The sequence below is a fragment of the Herpailurus yagouaroundi genome, unplaced genomic scaffold, assembly GCF_014898765.1.
Source record: "Herpailurus yagouaroundi ecotype Mexico unplaced genomic scaffold, PumYag 197, whole genome shotgun sequence".
Classification (NCBI taxonomy): domain Eukaryota; kingdom Metazoa; phylum Chordata; class Mammalia; order Carnivora; family Felidae; genus Herpailurus; species Herpailurus yagouaroundi.
The window spans coordinates 15272064-15291789 of NW_024412428.1; the positions used below are offsets into that span (position 1 = coordinate 15272064).

At 37.3% G+C, this 19726-nt stretch overlaps 1 long non-coding RNA gene across 1 annotated transcript in view; it reads left to right on the plus strand.

The window, feature by feature from the left end:
* LOC121012867 (uncharacterized) overlaps positions 1 to 19726 on the plus strand; it is a 112164-nt gene that overhangs the window by 35628 nt on the left and 56810 nt on the right. The window contains exon 3 of the long non-coding RNA XR_005782366.1: positions 6223 to 6309. This is a non-coding gene — a long non-coding RNA (uncharacterized LOC121012867). The remainder of the gene's footprint in view (positions 1 to 6222; positions 6310 to 19726) is intronic.

Consider the following 19726-nt stretch of genomic DNA (forward strand, 5'->3'; position numbering starts at 1 on the left):
TTTCACAATATATACTTATATCAAATTTATTATGTTGTATACCTTAAGCTAATAAAATATTATATATATAATATATGTCAATTCTATCTCAATAAAACTAAGGAGGGAAACCATGGTAAAAACTGAACTTCAAATTCCCCAAGTCCTCTCCTGTTATCTTTCCCTTTCCTGATGGCATTTTCATCTTTCCAATAGATCAGCTTAGAAAACTGTGGCCATATTGGACTCCTCTCTTTTTCTCATAGTCACATGTAATCATCACATTTGCTCACATTTAGTAAACCTGTCAGCTCTACTTATGAAATATGACAGAACATGACCACTTCTCACTGTGCTGTCCAAGCCACCATTTATTATCCTCTCTAATGGCCACAGCTTCCTGACTGGTTGCTCTGTGTCCACCATTGCCTGTCAACAGTGTGCTTTCCATGAAGAATTTAATACCTAAACCTGATTATATTACTCCTCTGCTAAAAATATTCTTGATGGCTTTCCCTTTCACATAGCCAAAGTCATTAAAAACCCTACAAAACTCTATGTTATTCCATACCTCCATGACCTTTTTGATCTATTATTATCTTCTCAAACACATTTCTGCCTTTGCATCTATAGTTTTCTTATAATTCTCTGATATTTTAAAAATTCTAATTATAAATACTTCATTACATCTAAGAGATCATTTAAAAGTAATAATAATTATCACGTCTTAAACTGTAATGTCATAATGTCATCTGATTACAGAGTTTACATTTCCCTAGTTTTTGTAATTTAGAAGGAAATCTGTTCAGATTAAGATCCAAACAAGGTTCACACATTGCATTTGTTTAGTGTGTCTCTTTTTTGTATGTTCATGATGATACATGCATATATATGTATGTATATATATATATGTATATATATATACATACATACGTATATTTGAGTGTTACATTAATTTCAGATATATAGCATAGTGATTCGACTTGTCTGTATCTTATGTTATTTATGCTCACTACAAGTGCAACTACCATCTTTCACCATACAATGCTATTATAATATCATTGACCGTATTCCCTATTCTGTGCCTTTTATTCTCTTGATTTATTTATTCTATAACTGGAAGCCTATATCTCCTACTGCCCTTCACCTATTTTGCCCATCCCCCTACCCCACTTCACTGTGGCAGTCATCAGAGTGTTCTCTGTATGTATAGTTCTGATTTTATTTTTTGTTTATTCGTTTTTTTGTTTTTAAGATTCTACATAGTATGTCTCTTAAGATACTTTTAATCTGTAAGAGTTTTCTCTCCCACCACTTTCTTCTTTTTGTAAAGAATGGATCTTAGGTGGTAGAATTTCCCACATTCTAGATTGGTATTGTTTACCTTGTTTATCTAGCTTTGTATTTCCACTAACCTGGTTGTTATGTTAGACCTAGAGGCTAATTCAGATTCAAGTTTGAGCTTTTTTTTTTCTTTTTTTTCTTTTCTTACAAATATGTCATAGGTGGAACTGTATATTCCCTACTGAATTACATTGGGGGGTTATAATAGCTGTGTGTTTTTTGATGTTAGGATTATTCAGTAGATTCAATTATTGAATTAATTCAGTTTAGCCACTAGAGGTCAGGACTTTGTTTTAAAAATAATAAGTACCATACTGGACTTCATGAAGGATCTAGACTTAAGTTTTGTAAAAGAGTGGAAAAATCTTTGTTAATGAGGTGTCATTAGGAATTCTTGGGTAAACCTTTTTGTCTCTTAAATATAAATGATGGCTGTCTTAAAAGGTTAAATATAGTTTTGCAATATAATTTTTCCATTTTAAACCATTTTCACTATATTAAAACTATATGTTTCCCAGATTTAAACACTTCTGTATCCTGGAAGTTTAATTCAGTTTGTATACTGCTTTAGTTGTATACAATATTCTGCTTAAAATGGTAAAATGGGAAAAGTAAGACAATAGGAAAAATGCTAGTGAAACCAAGCATGGAAAAAGGGGATGACAGTAAAGGAGAGGAGGAAGTAAGGCATGTCTGTGGCTACTGTGGGAATCTGAAGCTGTGTTTCCTCCCTGGGATTGTGCACAGGTCTGCTTCCCAGTGCTGTCTCTGGAACTTTTTTTGAAACATTCCTGCTAGTGAATGAATGGGTGGCCTTGAGGGTCCAAAGAAGTTCTTCAATTTAATCACAGTAATAATTTTTATTAGAGATGCTGATAGAGGTAGATATGTGTTATTTTTGTTCTTTACAAGTGGGAGAAATTGAATTTAAGTAACACAACTATTATGGTAAATTACTGCCCCAGAACATAATGTCAAAACAATAATGAGTATGAAAATAGCAGTAATTTATACATTTTGAGAATCACATCTTTACTTTGGTGAACTAAACCCAGATAATCTGGGGTTTAGATTCTGGCACTACTTTATTGTGTCATCTTGTAACATGACCACTTTGAGTGTCAGTTCACCTGTATATAAAGTGGGATCAATAAGACCAAGGTCTATATTAATAATATTGTATATTTGAAAGTTGCTAAGAAAGTAAATCTTAACATTTCTAATTTCAAGAAAAAAAATTTAACTTGTGAGGTGATGGATTTTAACTAGCCTTTTATTATTATCTACACCTGGGCCTGATCTGAATCATGCTGAACTGTTTAAGTCTAGTTAAAATGGAGATACTTGGGTGGCTCAGTCAGTTAAGTGGCTGACTTTGGCTCAGGTCATGATCTCACGGTTTGTGGGTTCAAGCCCTACATCAGGCTCTGTGCTGACAGCTCGGAGTCTGGAGCCTGCTTTGGATTCTGTGTCTCCCTCTCTCTCTCTGCCCCTTCGCCGCTTGTGCTCTATGTCTCAAAAATAAATATACATTAAAAAAAATTCTTGGGGCGCCTGGGTGGCTCAGTTGGTTAAGTGTCTGACTTCGGCTCAGGTCATGATCTCGCGGTCAGTGAGTTCAAGCCCCGCATCGGGCTCTGTGCTGACAGCTCAGAGCCTGGAGCCCATTTCAGATTCTGTGTCTCCCTCTGTCTCTGTCCCTCCCCTGTTCATGCTCTGTCTCTCTCTGTCTCAAAAATAAATAAACGTTAAAAAAAAAAAGAAAAAAAATTCTTTAAGTCTAGTTAAAATGGTCTTAGGAATTTCTTAAATACTTAGCTAATGTATTTTTCACTTACTTAAAAATTGAAGTTTTAAAATTCTCTACTATCACCCTATATAATAAGTTCTCAGAAATTATTTTTGGAAGTGTATCTCTTCTTTCCAGCCCATATCAGTATTAAACCTTTATATTTATTTTAACTACTTAGAGGAATGTTCTGAACTATATGATTATTTTTCCAGATGTATAAGAATATAACTGGCAATATTTAATAGTTTTTGTTATTGTTGTTGTTGCATAGGTGGATAATTGGTTAGGTAAAGAAAACGAAATGATATCTTTTTTAAATCCAGATAGTTTACTAAAATAACTGAAAGCAACATCAGATTTTTATGATATTCCAATGTTTTATAAGTACAAATAAAGTCAATTATAATTTATATATTAGTTGGGTAACTAATTTCATTTCATTCATATATTTGTTCATTAGTTGAACATTACATTTACTTTTTAAATTATTTTATTTTGTTTTTATTAATTTTAAAATTTTGTTTAAATCCAAGTTAGTTAACATATACTGTAATAATGATTTCAGGAATAGAATTTAGTGATTCATCACTTACATATAACACCCAGTGCTCATCTCAATAAGTGCCTCCTTAATAATGCCCATCACCCATTTAGCCCATCCCCCTGCCCAACACCCCACCAGCAACCCTCAGTTTGTTGTTGTATTTAAGAGTCTCTTATGGTTTGCCTCCCTCTCTGTTTTCATCTTATTTTTCCTTCCCTTCCCCTATGTTCATCTGTTGTGTTTCTTAAATTCCACATATGAGTGAAATCATACTTCTCTTTCTCTGACTGACTTATTTCACTTAGCATAACACACTCTACTTCCATCCACATTGTTGCAAATGGCATGATTTAATTCTTTTTGATCACCAAGTAATATTCCATTGTATATATGTACACACACACACACACACACACACACACGCACACACACACCACATCTTCTTTATCCATTTGTCAGTCAATGGACATTTGGGCTCTTTCCATAATTTGGCTATTGTCAATAGTGCTGCTATAAACATTGGGATGCAGGTGTCTCTTTGAATCATCGTTTTTGTATCCTTTGGATAAATACCTAGTAGTTTAATTGCTCAATTTTAGGGTAGTTCTATTTTTAATTTTTTGAGGAACCTCCATACTGGTTTCCAGAGTGACTGCACCACCAGCATTCCACCAGCAATGCAAGTGTTTCCCTTTCTCCACATCCTTGCCAACATATGTTGTTTCCTGAGTTGTTAATCTTAGCTACTCTGACAAGTGTTAGGTGATATCTCATTATAGTTTTGATTTGTATTTCCCTTATGATGAGTGATGTTGAGCATTTTTTCATGTGTCTGTTAGCCATCTGGATGTCTTGTTCGACAATTTTCGGTTTGGTACTGGCAGAAAAACAGACACATAGATCAATGGAACAGAATAGTGAACCCAGAAATGGACCCACAAATGTATGGCCAACTGGTCTTTGACAAAGCAGGAAAAAAGAGTCTCTTCTGCAAATGGTATTTGGAAAACTGGACAGTGACATGCAGAAGAATGAACCTGGACCACTTTCTTACATACACAAAAATAAATTCAAAATGGATAAAAGTTCTAAATGTAAAACAGGAAACCATCAAAATCCTCGAAGAGGCAACAACGTCTTTGATCTTGGCTACAACGACTTCTTACTAGACATGCCTCTGGAGGCTAGGGAAACAAAAGCAAAAATGAACTCTTGGGACCTCATCAAGATAAAATCTTCTGCACTGCGAAGGAAACAATCAGCAAAACTAAAAGGCAACAGACTGAATGGAAGAAGTTATTTTCAGATGATAGATAAAGGGTTAGTATCCAAAATCTATAAAGAACTTATCAAACTGAACACCCAAAAAACAAATAATCTAATGAAGAAATGGGCAAAAGACATGAACACTTTTGGAAAGAAGACATCTAGATGGCAGACATACTACGTTTAAAGTAGCATGGTGTCTGGGTGGCACAGTCGGTTAAATGTTCGACTCTTGACTTTGGCTCAGATCGTGATCTCACAGTTCGTGAGTTCAAGCCCCACTTTGGCTCTGTGCTGATGGCTCAGAGCCTCCTTGGGATTCTGTCTCCCTCTCTGTCTGCTGCTCCCCAATTTGCTCTCCATCTCTTTCTCAAAATAAATAAAAATAAACTTCAAAACCAATTCAAAAAAAAATTAAAAAGTAAAGAAGCATGGCCCTTGCAGTCATGAAATTATAGAGTTGAATTAAAATCTCTGCTTATAAAGATTAAATGAGGTTTGTCATCTGTCTCTTTATTCACCCATCCATCCATTGATCTATCCATCCACCCATTTATCCATCCATGTTGAATGGATGAGATTCACATAAAACATTGTAAGTTTTTAGTGTAGTGAAGAGACAGATAATAAATCAGCGTTCACAGTTCAATATAATTATAGTGTGTGTGAATGCTACATCAGTACAGTGGAGGAGATCTAAATTGGATTAGGGGTAGGTCTTTTCTCTGAGCACATGAAACCACTAATGTGAGTGCCCTAAGAAAACTGGGGACTGCTGGGTCATGCATTAAAAGAAAAAGAATACCCCATGTCTATTAAAATGAAGGTTCAGGGAAATTGGTTTTAAATAATACAATTATTTTAAAATTTAAAGAAATTTGAGCATGTTTATGTTCTGCCAATTGCAAGAGAGAAATTCCATATTCTAGAAAGAGAAAATCTTTGCTATCATTTAATAGGGTTCCTGAGTATGTTGAAGAGAAGGGATTACAATAAGTAAACTAAAGTGGGAAATAAAATAGCCTGTGAAGGGTATTTGGAGCGACTGATGCATAAACACTCTGGCGTGTTTATGTTTGGATTGAGTAATACTTTAAGCACCTCGATTTTAGTTAATCCTGTTTCCCAAAGCAGTACTGTTCTCTGTATTTGTATAGCAGCCCAAGGAAGGCAAACAAAGATAGATTGCCAGCACTGAGGCTAAATCAGGTGTTCTTTTGTGTCAGGGTTACTGAGTTAAAGTTGTCTGTATTGGGATTTAAGCAGCATATCTTTCCCCTTTAATTTTCACTCTTAGGAAATGTTGATATGAACATGGGAAACTTAACCTGGAAGTTATAAAATATTCCGTGCTGAATTTTGTAAGAAAAGGGACCTTCATGTGGTAAGTAAAAAGAACATTGTAAGAGTAAAGGCTGTTAAATGTTGTAATAGCCTACCAAGAGGTTGTAGAATTTTCTTGTAAGAGCTTTAAACTTGCAATATAGATCCATTTAGATAACATTTTAGAACAGCCTCTGGCTTTGAGTACATGGTTAGTTATACTAATGTATTTTCTATGAACTAACTCAATCACTACTTTCCCCAAGAAGCCTTTCCTTAGCTATCCACTCAGATTTGATGATTTCTTCCTTGGTATCCTCATGTCACACAAGCACAGCACCTATAAAATTTTAGGACAGTTCTTTGGGTATCAGTCTCCTTTTACTAGATTATAGTTCTCTGAGGGCAGAGTTATGTTTCAAGTTTCCAGTTTAGTGCTAGGTAAAAACATACAATCAATATTACATAAGTCCCCTACCTCTCATTCTAGCTAAATCTGTCATTTCATTGTTCTAGGAGCTGGTCATGAACATTCCAATTTCTTGCATTTATGCCATTTGCCTTATTTTGGAGTACACTTCCCTCTTCTGTATTTGTATGAGTCTTATGTGTTCTTCCAGACCCAGCACAAGTGTCACCTCTTTCATAGAGATCCCATGAGATTCAAGGCTTGTGTGAACATTCTTACCTTGGAAATTCTATAGCATTTATTTACAGATTTGGTAAATATGAGTGCATGTATCATGACTCCTCAATTTGTGAGCATCTAAAACACAGGGATCGTGCCTTATCTGTACTGTCCCAATGCCTAGCATGGTACTTTATTCAGAGTAGCTGGGGTAATGAGAGAGGTGTGAAAATGACTAATCTCCTCACTTAAGGAACTTACTGTTGAAGACACTGTTTCTAAAATCTGTACACAATGGAGAAAGGGGATCGACATTTCCAATACGATGAAATAATGATACGGCTTCCCATCCTTTATCCAGAATCCCTGAGGCCAGATTGTTTTGAAAATTAGAATTTTTCCTCTTCACTGGGATAGTACTTTCCATTAATGATTCATAATAAATGAGTAAATAAAGACAGTAAAAATTATAAATATCCTCATGTCCATTCAGATCAGGTTTTAGTTAACAAAGTGAACCTTGATAATCTGAATTGCATAGACTGTGAAGTTAAATTATTTGTCTGATGATTAATCTGTAAGTCATATTGTTGACCTTGTAAATTGGTCACTGTCTGAAATTTATCCTCTGCAGTCCATTTAGTGTTCTTTTTAGTTTCAGTGGGGAGTAGCCATATTAATATAAATGTCATAAGAAGACTTTAAAACAGGACTTCAGTATTCTACAAACAACAATTCTTAGAGTTTGGCTAACCCAAACATAGAGAGTAATATGTATGTTTTACTTATTATTATTTTTTTTGTGTGGGAATTCTGACAAGAATTTTAAGGCTCAAAAGAAACTACCTGTTCAAATAGAGCGAGCCTGAAAGAGAATAAACTTCTAAAGTGGAAAAAACTTTTGAGTTAATTGACTCAGGAGCACACTGATGCTTTTCTATTTTTTTAAATGTTTAAAGAGGATTTAGAAATTAACTACATTTCTATTTGACCTGAACTGTATACAACATTTTTAACTTTCAGCCTCTACTCTTCTTGGCTAGAGTTTAATATATTTTCTAATCCAACATTTATGGGTTTAGTTGAGCAATCTCTCTTGGCATGTATTTAGGTCAGTTTATTTATTCACAAAAATGAAGTCACTGCCATATGGAAGTATTTAGTGTAGTTTTTAACTAATACATTGAAACAATGAAACCTAGAAAGCATTTTTATCAAGTTAAAATATTCAACCACAAAGGTTTCTTCTTTTCACTTTTATCATAAAATTGCTCCTAGGAATTGTGCTATAGTATAAAATTTGCTTTTTCAAAATTTGCTTTTTGGAGATTTTATTTTTAAAAATGAAAAAAAAATCAATCTTTGATAGGGTGGACCCCACACAAGATAGTGACTCAACTGGACTTTTAAAAAAACCTAAAAGAGGATCAACTGAAAGAGTGGAGGAGAGAGATTAGAGGTGGTAGATGAGGAGGAAGAGGAGGTACTGAGTGGTGAGGAGAGATGGTGAGGAGTCTGGATTGAATACAGTGGCAGTGGATCTGGGAATACATTTTAACACATTATTAGGAGCCCCATGATAAAGTGTGACTGAGGACTATTTTAGCCAGATCCATGAAAGCCAAATGGTTTTAACCTGGGACTGTGAAAACAAAGTCAGCATCAGATTCAAGAGGCTCTGTGAACCTCTTGAAAAGAAGCAATGGATTATGATAGTAGATCAAAGATAGTTGGTAAAGGAGAAAGGGACAGTTTGATAGAAATGGGGAAATTTGGAAGGGATGCGTATAGGTTGTGATAGGTAATATGTTAAGCCTTACTATTGGTCTCAGGCTGCTGACAATAATACCCAGTAGGTTTTGTGTATATTTCATGGCCTAATCATGAAAGAATAAGATGGATCATGTTAACAAACCCAAGGTGGCTTTACCTCTATATTAGGACCAGACCAGTCACTCTGCATATCTGTGTGGCCACACCTCTTCACAAGTTACTTGAAGGCAGCATAGTGTTTAAAAATGTTGACTACTTGAGGGGCTCCAGGGTGGCTCAGTCAGTTAAGCGCCCAACTTTGGCTCAGGTCGTGGCTCAGGTCATGCTGTCATGGTTCGTCAGTTTGAGCTCATGTTGGGCTCTGTGCTGACAGCTCGGAGCCTGGAGCCTGCTTCGGATTCTGTGTCTCCCTCTCTCTCTGCCCCTCCACCGCTCACACTCTGTTACTCTATTTTCTCTCTCAAAAATAAATAAACATTAAAAAAATGTTGACTAATTGGGAATCTTAGCACAGTTATTTAGCTAGTTGAGGTTAAAAAAAAAAGAGGGAAAAGAAAGAACATAATTTCTGTGCCACTGTAAAGTATATAATTGTGGGGAAATATTTTCCCTTCCTAAAAAGTAACTATGGAGTTATTGTATGAGAATGGAGATAAATTGGTCAGGATTCTTTTCCTTACAAGTGATACAAACCTAACTTGAACCAGCTTAGGCAATAGAAGAATATTTATTGGTTCACATAACAGAAAAGTACAGGAGTTTACTGCTTTAGGCATGGCTGTCTCCAGGTGCTTAAATGATGTTATCAGGTATCTGTTTCTTTTTTTCATCACCTGGCTCTATTCTTTTTTTTTTTTTTCTGTTTTCTTTTTTACAATAATTTTTTTATTGAGGTAAAATTGGTATTTCACATCATATTAGTTTCAGGTATTCAACATACTATTTTGGTATTTGTATTTACTACACAGTGATCACCACAATAAGTCTAGTTATCATCTGTCACTATACAGTAATCCCTTTCACTCCTTTTGCCCACCTCCCAACCCCCTTTCCCTCTGACAATTATAAATCTATTATCTCTATGAGTTTTGATTTGTTTTACCTTGTTTTGTTTTTTATTACACATATAAGTGAAATTATAATGGTATCTGTCTTTTTCTGTCTGGCTTATTTTACTTAGCATAATACCCTCAAGCTCCATCCATGTTGTCACAAATGGCAAGACCACTTCTGTTTTTATGGCTGACTAGTATTCCATTGTGTATATATATCACAACTTCTTTATCCATTTATCTATTGATGAACACATAGGTTGTTTCCATATCATGGCTATTGTAACTAATACTTCAATAAACATAGTGGAACATATATTATTTTTCAATTAGTGTTTCTGTTTTCTTCAGATAAATACCCAGAAGCAGAATAGCTGGACCATATGGTAGTTCTATTTTTAATTTTTTGAAGAACCTTTATACTGTTTTCCATAGTGGATGAACTAATTTTCATTCCTGCTAACAGTGTATGAGGGTTCTCTTTTCTCCATATTGTCAACACTTGTTTTTGATTTTAGCCATTCTCACAGGTGTGAGTTGATATCTCATTGTGGTTTTTATTTGCATTCCCCTGATGATTAGTGACGTTGAGCATCGTTTCATATGCCTGTTGTTCATCTGTATGTCTTCTTTGGCAAAATGCCTCTGCCCATTCAATCCTCTGCCCATTTTTAAAAAAGTTTTTATTTTAATCACCAGGTACTTATTGCAACAAGTGTGCTCCTTAATCCCCATCACCTATTTCACCCATCGCCTCCTCCTTCCCTCTGGTAACCATCAGTTCTCTATAGCTAAGAGTGTTTCTTGGTTTGTCTATCTCTTTCTTTTTTTCCCCCCTTTGTTCATTTTTTTTGTTTCCTAAATTCCACATATGAGTGAAATCATATTGTATTTGTCTTTCTCTGACTGATTTATTTCACTTAGCATTAAACTTTCTAGCTCCATCTGTGTTGTTGCAAATGGCAAGGCTTCTTTCTTATATGGCTGAATAATATTCCATTGTATCTATATACCACATTTCCTTTATCCCTTTATCAATCAATGGACATATAGGCTGTTTCCATATCTTGACTATTGTAAATAATGCTGCTGTAAACATATGGGTGCATGTCTCCCTTTGAATTAGCGTTTTTGTATTTTTTGGGTAAATGCCCAGTAGTGCAATTGCTGGATCATAGAGTAGTTCTATTTTTAACTTTTTGAGGAATCTCCATGACTGTTTTCCGGAGTGACTGCGCTAGTTTGCATTCCCACCAACAATACATGAGTGTTCTTTTTTCTCCATCTCCTCGCCAGTACCTGATGTCTCCTCTGTTTTTATTTTGTCAATTCTTTTTTTTTAATGTTTATTTTTGAGACAGAGAGAGACAGAGCACAAGTGGGGGAGAGGCACAGAGAGAGGGAGACACAGAATCTGAAGCAGGCTCCAGGCTCTGAACTGCCAGCACAGAGCCTGATGTGGGGCTCGGAACTCACAAACCATGAGATCGTGACCTGAGCAGAGTCAGCTGCTCAACTGACTGAGCCACCCAGGTGCCCCATGATTTTAGCAATTCTGAAATGTGTGAGGTGATATCTCATTGTAGTTTTCATTTGCATTTCTCTGATGATAAGAAATAATGAGCATCTTTTTATGTGTCTGCTGGTCATCTGGATGTTTTCTTTGGAGAAATGTCTGTTCATGTCTTCTGCCAATTAAAAAAAAAGTTTATTTATTTATTTATTTATTTCAAGAGAGAGAGAGAATAAAAGAGAGTTGGGGAGGGGAAGAGAGAGAATAGAGAGAGAACCCCAAGCAGGCTCTGCAGTGTCAGAATGAAACCTAATGTGGGGCTTGATCTCACAAACCATGACATGACCTGAGCTGAAATCAAGAGTTGGGGACTTAACTGACTGAGCCACCCAGGCACCCCTTCTGTCCATTTTTAATTAGATTATTTGTTTTTTGGGTGTTGAGTTGTGTAATTTCTTTCTATATTTTGGATACTAACCCTTTCTCTGCCCATTTTTTTAAAATTTTTTTAACATGTATTGATCTTTGAGACAGAGAGAGACAGAGCATGAACAGGGGAGGGGCAGAGAGAGAGGGAGACACACAATCTGAAACAGGCTCCAGGCTCTCAGCTGTCAGCACAGAGCCCGATGCGGGGCTCGAACTCACGGACAGTGAGATCATGACCTGAGCCGAAGTCGGACGCTTAACCGACCAAGCCACCCAGGCACCCCTCTCTGCCCATTTTTTAAATTGGATTTTGTTGTTGTTGTTGTTATTGAGTTGCATGAGTTTTTTGTTTGCTTTTTGTTGTTTCATTTTTTTTTAAATTTTTTTTAACGTTTATTTATTTTTGAGACAGAGAGAGACAGAGCATGAACGGGGGAGGGTCAGAGAGAGGGAGACACAGAATCTGAAACAGGCTCCAGGCTCTGAGCTGTCAGCACAGAGCCCAACGCGGGGCTCGAACTCACGGACCGTGAGATCATGACCTGAGCCGAAGTCGGCCGCTTAACTGACTGAGCCACCCAGGCGCCCCTGTTGTTTCATTTTTAAATTTAAATTCCAGTTAGTTAACATACAGTGTAATATTAGTTTCAGGTGTAGAGTTTAGTGATTCATCAGTTACATACAACACCACCCCGTGCTCATCACAAGTGTCCTCCTTAATACTCATCACCTGTTTAGCCCAGCCCCCTACCCACCTCCCCTCCACCAATTCTGTTCTCTATAGTTAAGAGTCTGTTTTATAAAGTATGAGTTCTTTATATACTTTGGATATTAGTCCCTTATCAGATGTATGATTAAAAATATTTTCTCCCATTCAGAACTTTGCCTTTTTATTCTATTGATGGTTTTGCTGTGCATAAACCTTGTAGCTTAGTGTAGTCCCATTTGTTTATTTTAGCTTACATTGACATTGCCTTTACAGCAGATCCAAAAAAAATATTGTCAAGAGTGATGTCAAGGAACTTACTGCTGATGTTTTCTTCTGGGATTTGTATGGTTTCAGGTCTTACATTCAAATCTTTAATCCATTTTGAATAAATTTGGGTGCAGTGTAAGATAGTGGTCCAGTTTCATTCTTTTGCATGTGACTGTCCAGTTTTTCTAGCATCATTTATTGAAGAGACTGTCTTTTCCCCATTGCATAGTCTTGTCTCCTTTGTTGTAAATTAATTGACCATATATGTGTGGATTTATTTCTGAGTTCTCTGTTGTGTTCCATTTATCTATGTATCTGTTTTTTAAAAAATATCTATCTACCGTCTATCTATCTGTCTATCTATCTATCTTCTATTTTTGAGAGAGAGAGTGTGCACACAAGCAGGGGAGTAGCAGAGGAAGAGAGAGAGAGAAAAGCTTAATTATGCTCCATACCCAATATGGGGCTCAACGTGGTGCTAGATTTCACAACTGTGAAATCATGAACTGAGCCAAACTCAAGTCAGATGGTTAACCAACTGAGCCACCCACATGCTCCTATGCCAATACCATACTGTTTTGATTACTGTATCTTTGTAGTATAGTTTGAAATCAGGGAACATCATGCCTCCAGCTTTGTTCTTTCTCAAGGTTTCTTTGGCTACTATTTGCTGTCTTTTATGGTTGCATAAAGATTTATAATTATTTGTTTTAGTTCTGTGAAAAATTCCATTGGAATTTTGATAGGGATTGCACTGAATCTATAATTGCTTTGGATAGTATGGACATTTTCACAGTATGAATTCTTCTAATCCATGAGAATAGACTATCTTTCTGTTTGTGGTTACTTTCATCAATGTTTCATAATTTCTTTCATCAATGTTTTAATATTTTCCAGTGTATAGGTCTTTCACTTCCTTGGTTAGATTTATTCCTATGTATTTTATTCTTTTTGATGCCATTGTAAATGGCATTGTTTTCTTAATTTCTCTTTCTGATATTTTGTTATTAGTATATACAAATGCAAACAATTTCTGTATATTGGTTTTGTACCCTGCAATTTTACTGAATTCATTTATTCCAGTGGTTTTTTGGTGGAGTCTTTACAGTTTTATATATATAGAATCATATCATCTGCAAATAATGACTGTTTTACCTCTTTCTTTCCTATCTGGATGCCTTTTGTTTCTTCTTCTTGCCTACTTTCCACGGTAGGACTTCCAGTACTATACTGAATAAAAGTGGTGAGAGCGGGCATCTGTGTCTTGTTCCTGATTAGAGGAAAAGCTTTCAGCTTTTCACAATTGAGTGTGATATTTACTGTGGGTTTTTCATATGTGGCCTTTATTATGTTGAGCTGTGTTCCCTCTATTACCAATTTTTTCAGAATTTTATCATAAGTGGATGTTGCATTTTTTCAAATGCTTTTTCATAATCTATTGAGATGATCTTATGATTTTTATATTTCATTTTGTTAATGTGATATATCACATTGATTGACTTGTGGATGTTGAACCATCCTTGAATCCCTGGAATAAAACTCACTTGATCATGGTGTATGATCCTTTTATTTTTTTTATTTTTTTATTTTTTTTTATTTATATATGAAATTTATTGTCAAATTGGTTTCCATACAACACCCAATGCTCATCCCAAAAGGTGCCCTCCTCAATACCCATCACCCACCCTCTCCTCCCTCCCACCCCCCATCAACCCTCAGTTTGCTCTCAGTTCTCAACAGTCTCTTATGCTTTGGCTCTCTCCCACTCTAACCTCTTTTTTTTTTTTTTTCCTTCCCCTCCCCCATGGGTTCCTGTCAAGTTTCTCAGGATCCACATAAGAATGAAACCATATGGTATCTGTCTTTCTCTGTATGGCTTATTTCACTTAGCATCACACTCTCCAGTTCCATCCACGTTGCTACAAAAGGCCATATTTCATTTTTTCTCATTGCCACGTAGTATTCCATAGTGTATATAAACCACAATTTCTTTATCCATTCATCAGTTGATGGACATTTAGGCTCTTTCCATAATTTGGCTATTGTTGAGAGTGCTGCTATGAACATTGGGGTACAAGTGCCCCTATGCATCAGCACTCCTGTGTCCCTTGGATAAATTCCCAGCAGTGCTATTGCTGGGTCATAGGGTAGGTCTATTTTTAATTTTCTGAGGAACCTCCACACTGCTTTCCAGAGTGGCTGCACCAATTTGCATTCCCACCAACAGTGCAAGAGGGTTCCCGTTTCTCCACATCCTCTCCAGCATCTATAGTCTCCTGATTTGTTCATTTTGGCCACTCTGACTGGCGTGAGGTGATACCTGAGTGTGGTTTTGATTTGTATTTCCCTGATAAGGAGCGACGCTGAACATCTTTTCATGTGCCTGTTGGCCATCCGGATGTCTTCTTTAGAGAAGTGTCTATTCATGTTTTCTGCCCATTTCTTCACTGGGTTATTTGCTTTTCGGGTGTGGAGTTTGGTGAGCTCTTTATAGATTTTGGATACTAGCCCTTTGTCCGATATGTCATTTGCAAATATCTTTTCCCATTCCGTTGGTTGCCTTTTCGTTTTGTTGGTTGTTTCCTTTGCTGTGCAGAAGCTTTTTATCTTCATAAGGTCCCAGTAATTCACTTTTGCTTTTAATTCCCTTGCCTTTGGGGATGTGTCGAGTAAGAGATTGCTACGGCTGAGGTCAGAGAGGTCTTTTCCTGCTTTCTCCTCTAAGGTTTTGATGGTTTCCTGTCTCACATTCAGGTCCTTGATCCATTTTGAGTTTATTTTTGTGAATGGTGTGAGAAAGTGGTCTAGTTTCAACCTTCTGCATGTTGCTGTCCAGTTCTCCCAGCACCATTTGCTAAAGAGACTGTCTTTTTTCCATTGGATGTTCTTTCCTGCTTTGTCAAAGATGAGTTGGCCATACGTTTGTGGGTCTAGATCTGGGGTTTCTATTCTGTTCCATTGGTCTATGTGTCTGTTTTTGTGCCATGTATGATCCTTTTAATGTAAAATCTCACTGGATCATGGTGTATGATCCTTTCAATGTCTTGTCGAATTTGGTTTGCTAATATTTTGTTGAAGAATTTTGCATTTATGTTCATCAGGGACTATTTTCTTTTGGCTTAATTTCTATGTCAGGTTCTCTTTCAAATTGTAGGAAATACGGTCCCTAATATATTCAGACCCAAGTGATCCTTAAAACTCTAGTATACTCTCTGCTTTCTTTTGCATCCATATTAATCTCTGAAAAAAAAAAAAAGACTCTGAGTTTTCTTCCTTGGTATTGGTGCTTACCCTGGACTAATCAAGCGTCCATTGAGTCTGGGGAAATAGGATACTCTGTCTGGCAAGCTTGGATCTTGTGGCTATTTTTGGGGGTGAAAGTGATGAGGCCTGATGATTGACAGCCCCACAGGAATCACATGGAATGGAGTATGTAGGGCCTCTGAAAGGAAAGGATGTTAGGCTGAAATTAACCAGAAGAGGGCTTAATAGTCTTAAAAGCAATTTAACAAAATAATATTGGTATTTGGGAGATTGGGAAGGAGAGAAACCTAATAAATGCTCATCAGTTACAAAGCGATTTGGGAAAAACCAGAATAATTCAGGACTGAGTCAAAGCTTAAGGAAAGAAAAAGCCTAGCTAGATAATTTCTGGACAATGCTCAGGGATCTCTAGATATACTAGCAGTTTAGAATGGCTTTAAAGTTATTAGTAGTTTGATCTGTTGTTAAAAGACTTAGGCCTGACTCTGAGAAACAAAAATCTAGCCAACCTAGGAATAGAGATTTATCTTTCTTACTTGTGTGTAGCAGCAGGCAGGTCTGTGTTGAATGGGACAGAACTTTTGAGTTCATATAAGCAATAGTGATGCAGCAGATGATATGTCTTGTAGAGACAAATTCAAGTTCTAGGGAGAAAGGAAGGGACTTGTAGAATAAAAGGTACCCTGGGTTTGGGAAGTCAGAGAGAGAGTAAGAATGGGGCTAACAACATTATAAGTGAATCTGGACACTAAGGCAGAGGCAGTTTGCTTTCTTTCTATAGATTCTCACTTTTGCTGAGTCTTTCAACTTGGTCAGCAGTTAAACAGACTCCAGGCTCCTTTCCAGACTCACTACTGAGTCAGGGTTTCTGAGCAGGGGCATGGGAATCTGAATTTTTACAAGTGCCAGCCAAGCCTAAGTTGCTTTAAGGCCCATGGCCATAGGGAAGATAAGGACATTCAGTTCACATTGACTTTTAGGAAATGTATGGGTCGAATGACACAAGTCTGACTATAAAATGGAACTATTTAACAAAGATATTTTAAGCTCTGCTACTACAGTATCTTTCCCAGTCTCCTTCTAGTTTTGTCCCCTCTATCACATGAGACAGCACCCATTTCATTAAATACCAAGGTAAGAGGGAAAATTGTGGAACTTATTTTCTGACTGATGTCCCAAAGTTCCTAGCACCATTCCAGGCTTTCCAATATCAAGTTTAACACAATGCTTTTGAAGATTTCTTCTCATATTAGTTTTATAAATTAGAGGACTGGATTCTTACCATATAGCTATTGACCTGAAGGTGTGTGTAGAGTGAGGAATGCAAAAGTAAAAATACTCTTTTTTTTTTTTTTTCAACGTTTATTTATTTTTGGGACAGAGACAGAGCATGAACAGGGGAGGGGCAGAGAGAGAGGGAGACACATTTTTTTTTTCAACGTTTATTTATTTTTGGGACAGAGAGAGACAGAGCATGAACAGGGGAGGGGCAGAGAGAGAGGGAGACACAGAATCGGAAACAGGCTCCAGGCTCTGAGCCATCAGCCCAGAGCCCGACGCGGGGCTCGAACTCACAGACCGCGAGATCGTGACCTGGCTGAAGTCGGATGCTTAACCGACTGCGCCACCCAGGCGCCCCAAAAGTAAAAATACTCTTAAACCATTTTAGGATTGAAGGCAAAAGAGAACAATCATTGCAGAGAATTTGCGCCAATTCAAGACTCTAAGGAGATAATGGTAAACTTGGGCTTTCAACACAAAGAAATATTTGAAAATTTCCTATTGTGATGGTTAATTTTATTTGCCAACTTGGCTGGAATAGATATTTGGTCAAACATTGTTCTGGGTGTTTGTATGGAGGTGTTTTTGGATGGGATTAATGTTTAAATCTTTGGATTTTGAGTAAAGCAGATTGCCTTCCATATGTGGTTGGGCTTGATCTAATCAGTTGAAGGCCTGAAGAGAACCAAGACTGATCTTCTTCAAGCAAGAAGGAAACTAACTACCTTTGGACTTTAACTGAAGCTCTTCCCTGGGATGACTGGCTTGCTGGCCTACTCTAAAGATTTTGGTCTCGTCAAGCCTCCATAATCACATGAACCAATTCCTTAAAATAAATCATCTATATCTATATATAAACACACACACATACATATGTATATAGGTGTACACACACACACACACACACACACACACACACATCCTATTGGTTTGGTTTCTCTGGAAACCTTAATATATCTATCAATGTACTTAATTATTTCCAGTTTTGGTTGAATGCTAGGATTTGCAGAATCAAGACTAATAACCTCAAATCCTTAATTCCCTGTCCTTTCCCTGCAATACTGAAACTAGAGCTAACTAAGGACCATCCTTAATGACCTGTTTTTGGTGTTCTTCCCAATGTGCCATGGTGTCCTGGTAGACTGTGAATGAGATACAGATGTGTCCCCAGACAGTGAACCCCACAGTCCTCAGTGTGGTAAGGTGGAACCTGCCCTATCAGGAACCTGTAGTAGTCACCCCCAGCAGTAAACCCCTGGCCAGAGTTCTTCCAGGACCTTCATGAGCCAACTGTACTCTGGTAGCCTCTCCCATGGTCCCTGAAGGTTCTAATGGGATGGATATCATCTGACATTTGCTTCTTCATCAGGGAGGCCCTTTACTTTTTGGACATTACTTTAGCAGCCAGTTGCAAAATACACTCCTTCCCTGTCAAAGATAGGGAGCAAGTGAAACTTCTGAAGGAGGCTTAGTGGTGTTTCTTCCAAGTATGGAACTGATAGGGGTCAGAAATTCAGGATGCACAGAGGCAGCCTAGTGATACAGCCCAGCCATTCTGTGTGATAGGCAGTTTCTGAAACTTCTGAAATGGCTCCCGATGATCCGCACTTCCTGTTCTTCTTGTGTAATCCCTTCCCCTTGGATATGGGCTGGTTATAGTGATATGTTTTTCACGATGACAATACTACAAAAGTGATGGATGTCACTTATGAGATTAGGTTATAAAAGATTGTGACTTCCATCTAGCTGTCATCCATATTCTTTGCTCTCTCTGATGAAGCCAGCTAAAATGTTGTGAGCTGTCCTATGGAGAGGCCCACATGGCAAGGAACTGAGAGAGGCCTAGGCCAGCAGCTCATGAGGAACCAAATACTGTTCAAAACTACATGTATGAACTTGGGTGCTTCTTCGGGTCAGCCTCAGTTGATTGCAGCCCTAACACCCACCTTGATTGGAGCCTTGTGAGAGATCAAAGCCAGAGAAAACAGTGCAGTTTCCTGACCCACAGAAATAGATGCAGCAATAAGTATCTGGTACACTGGAAAAGTGACTCATCAATTCCAGGAAGCTGGAACTTTGGGAATCCCGCTGGAATTGGTAGGCCATGGTCATAGAAGGAGTAGCTGCAGGATAGCTGAGAATAAAAAAGAAGCTGAGAGTTTAGTGATTGCCTCAAGAGACCCTGAGGAGGTGCATAAAATGTATCTGATACATAGGCCAAATTTTACATTCTCAGAGGCTTTGCAGTATGGTGAAAAGGATCTGACCAGATCCTATGGTCAGAAAGAAGTAATAAGTTCAAATCCCAGCTCTGTCATGAGTTACTTAATTTGTCTTAACCTCAATTGTTTTCTTAGTGAGGTGGAAATAATAACACCTCCTCTTTAGGGGATTGGCTGAGCTGCACGTGTAGCACTGTGCCTGACACAAGTGGTTCACAGCAATTGTCTTTAATCATGTAGATTATAGACTGTGTAATGTTTGGTGACTTGAACAATTTCTCCTTGTTGAATATTTTTACAGTCAGCCTTATCTCATTTATGTTCCTAAGACACCAGGGTT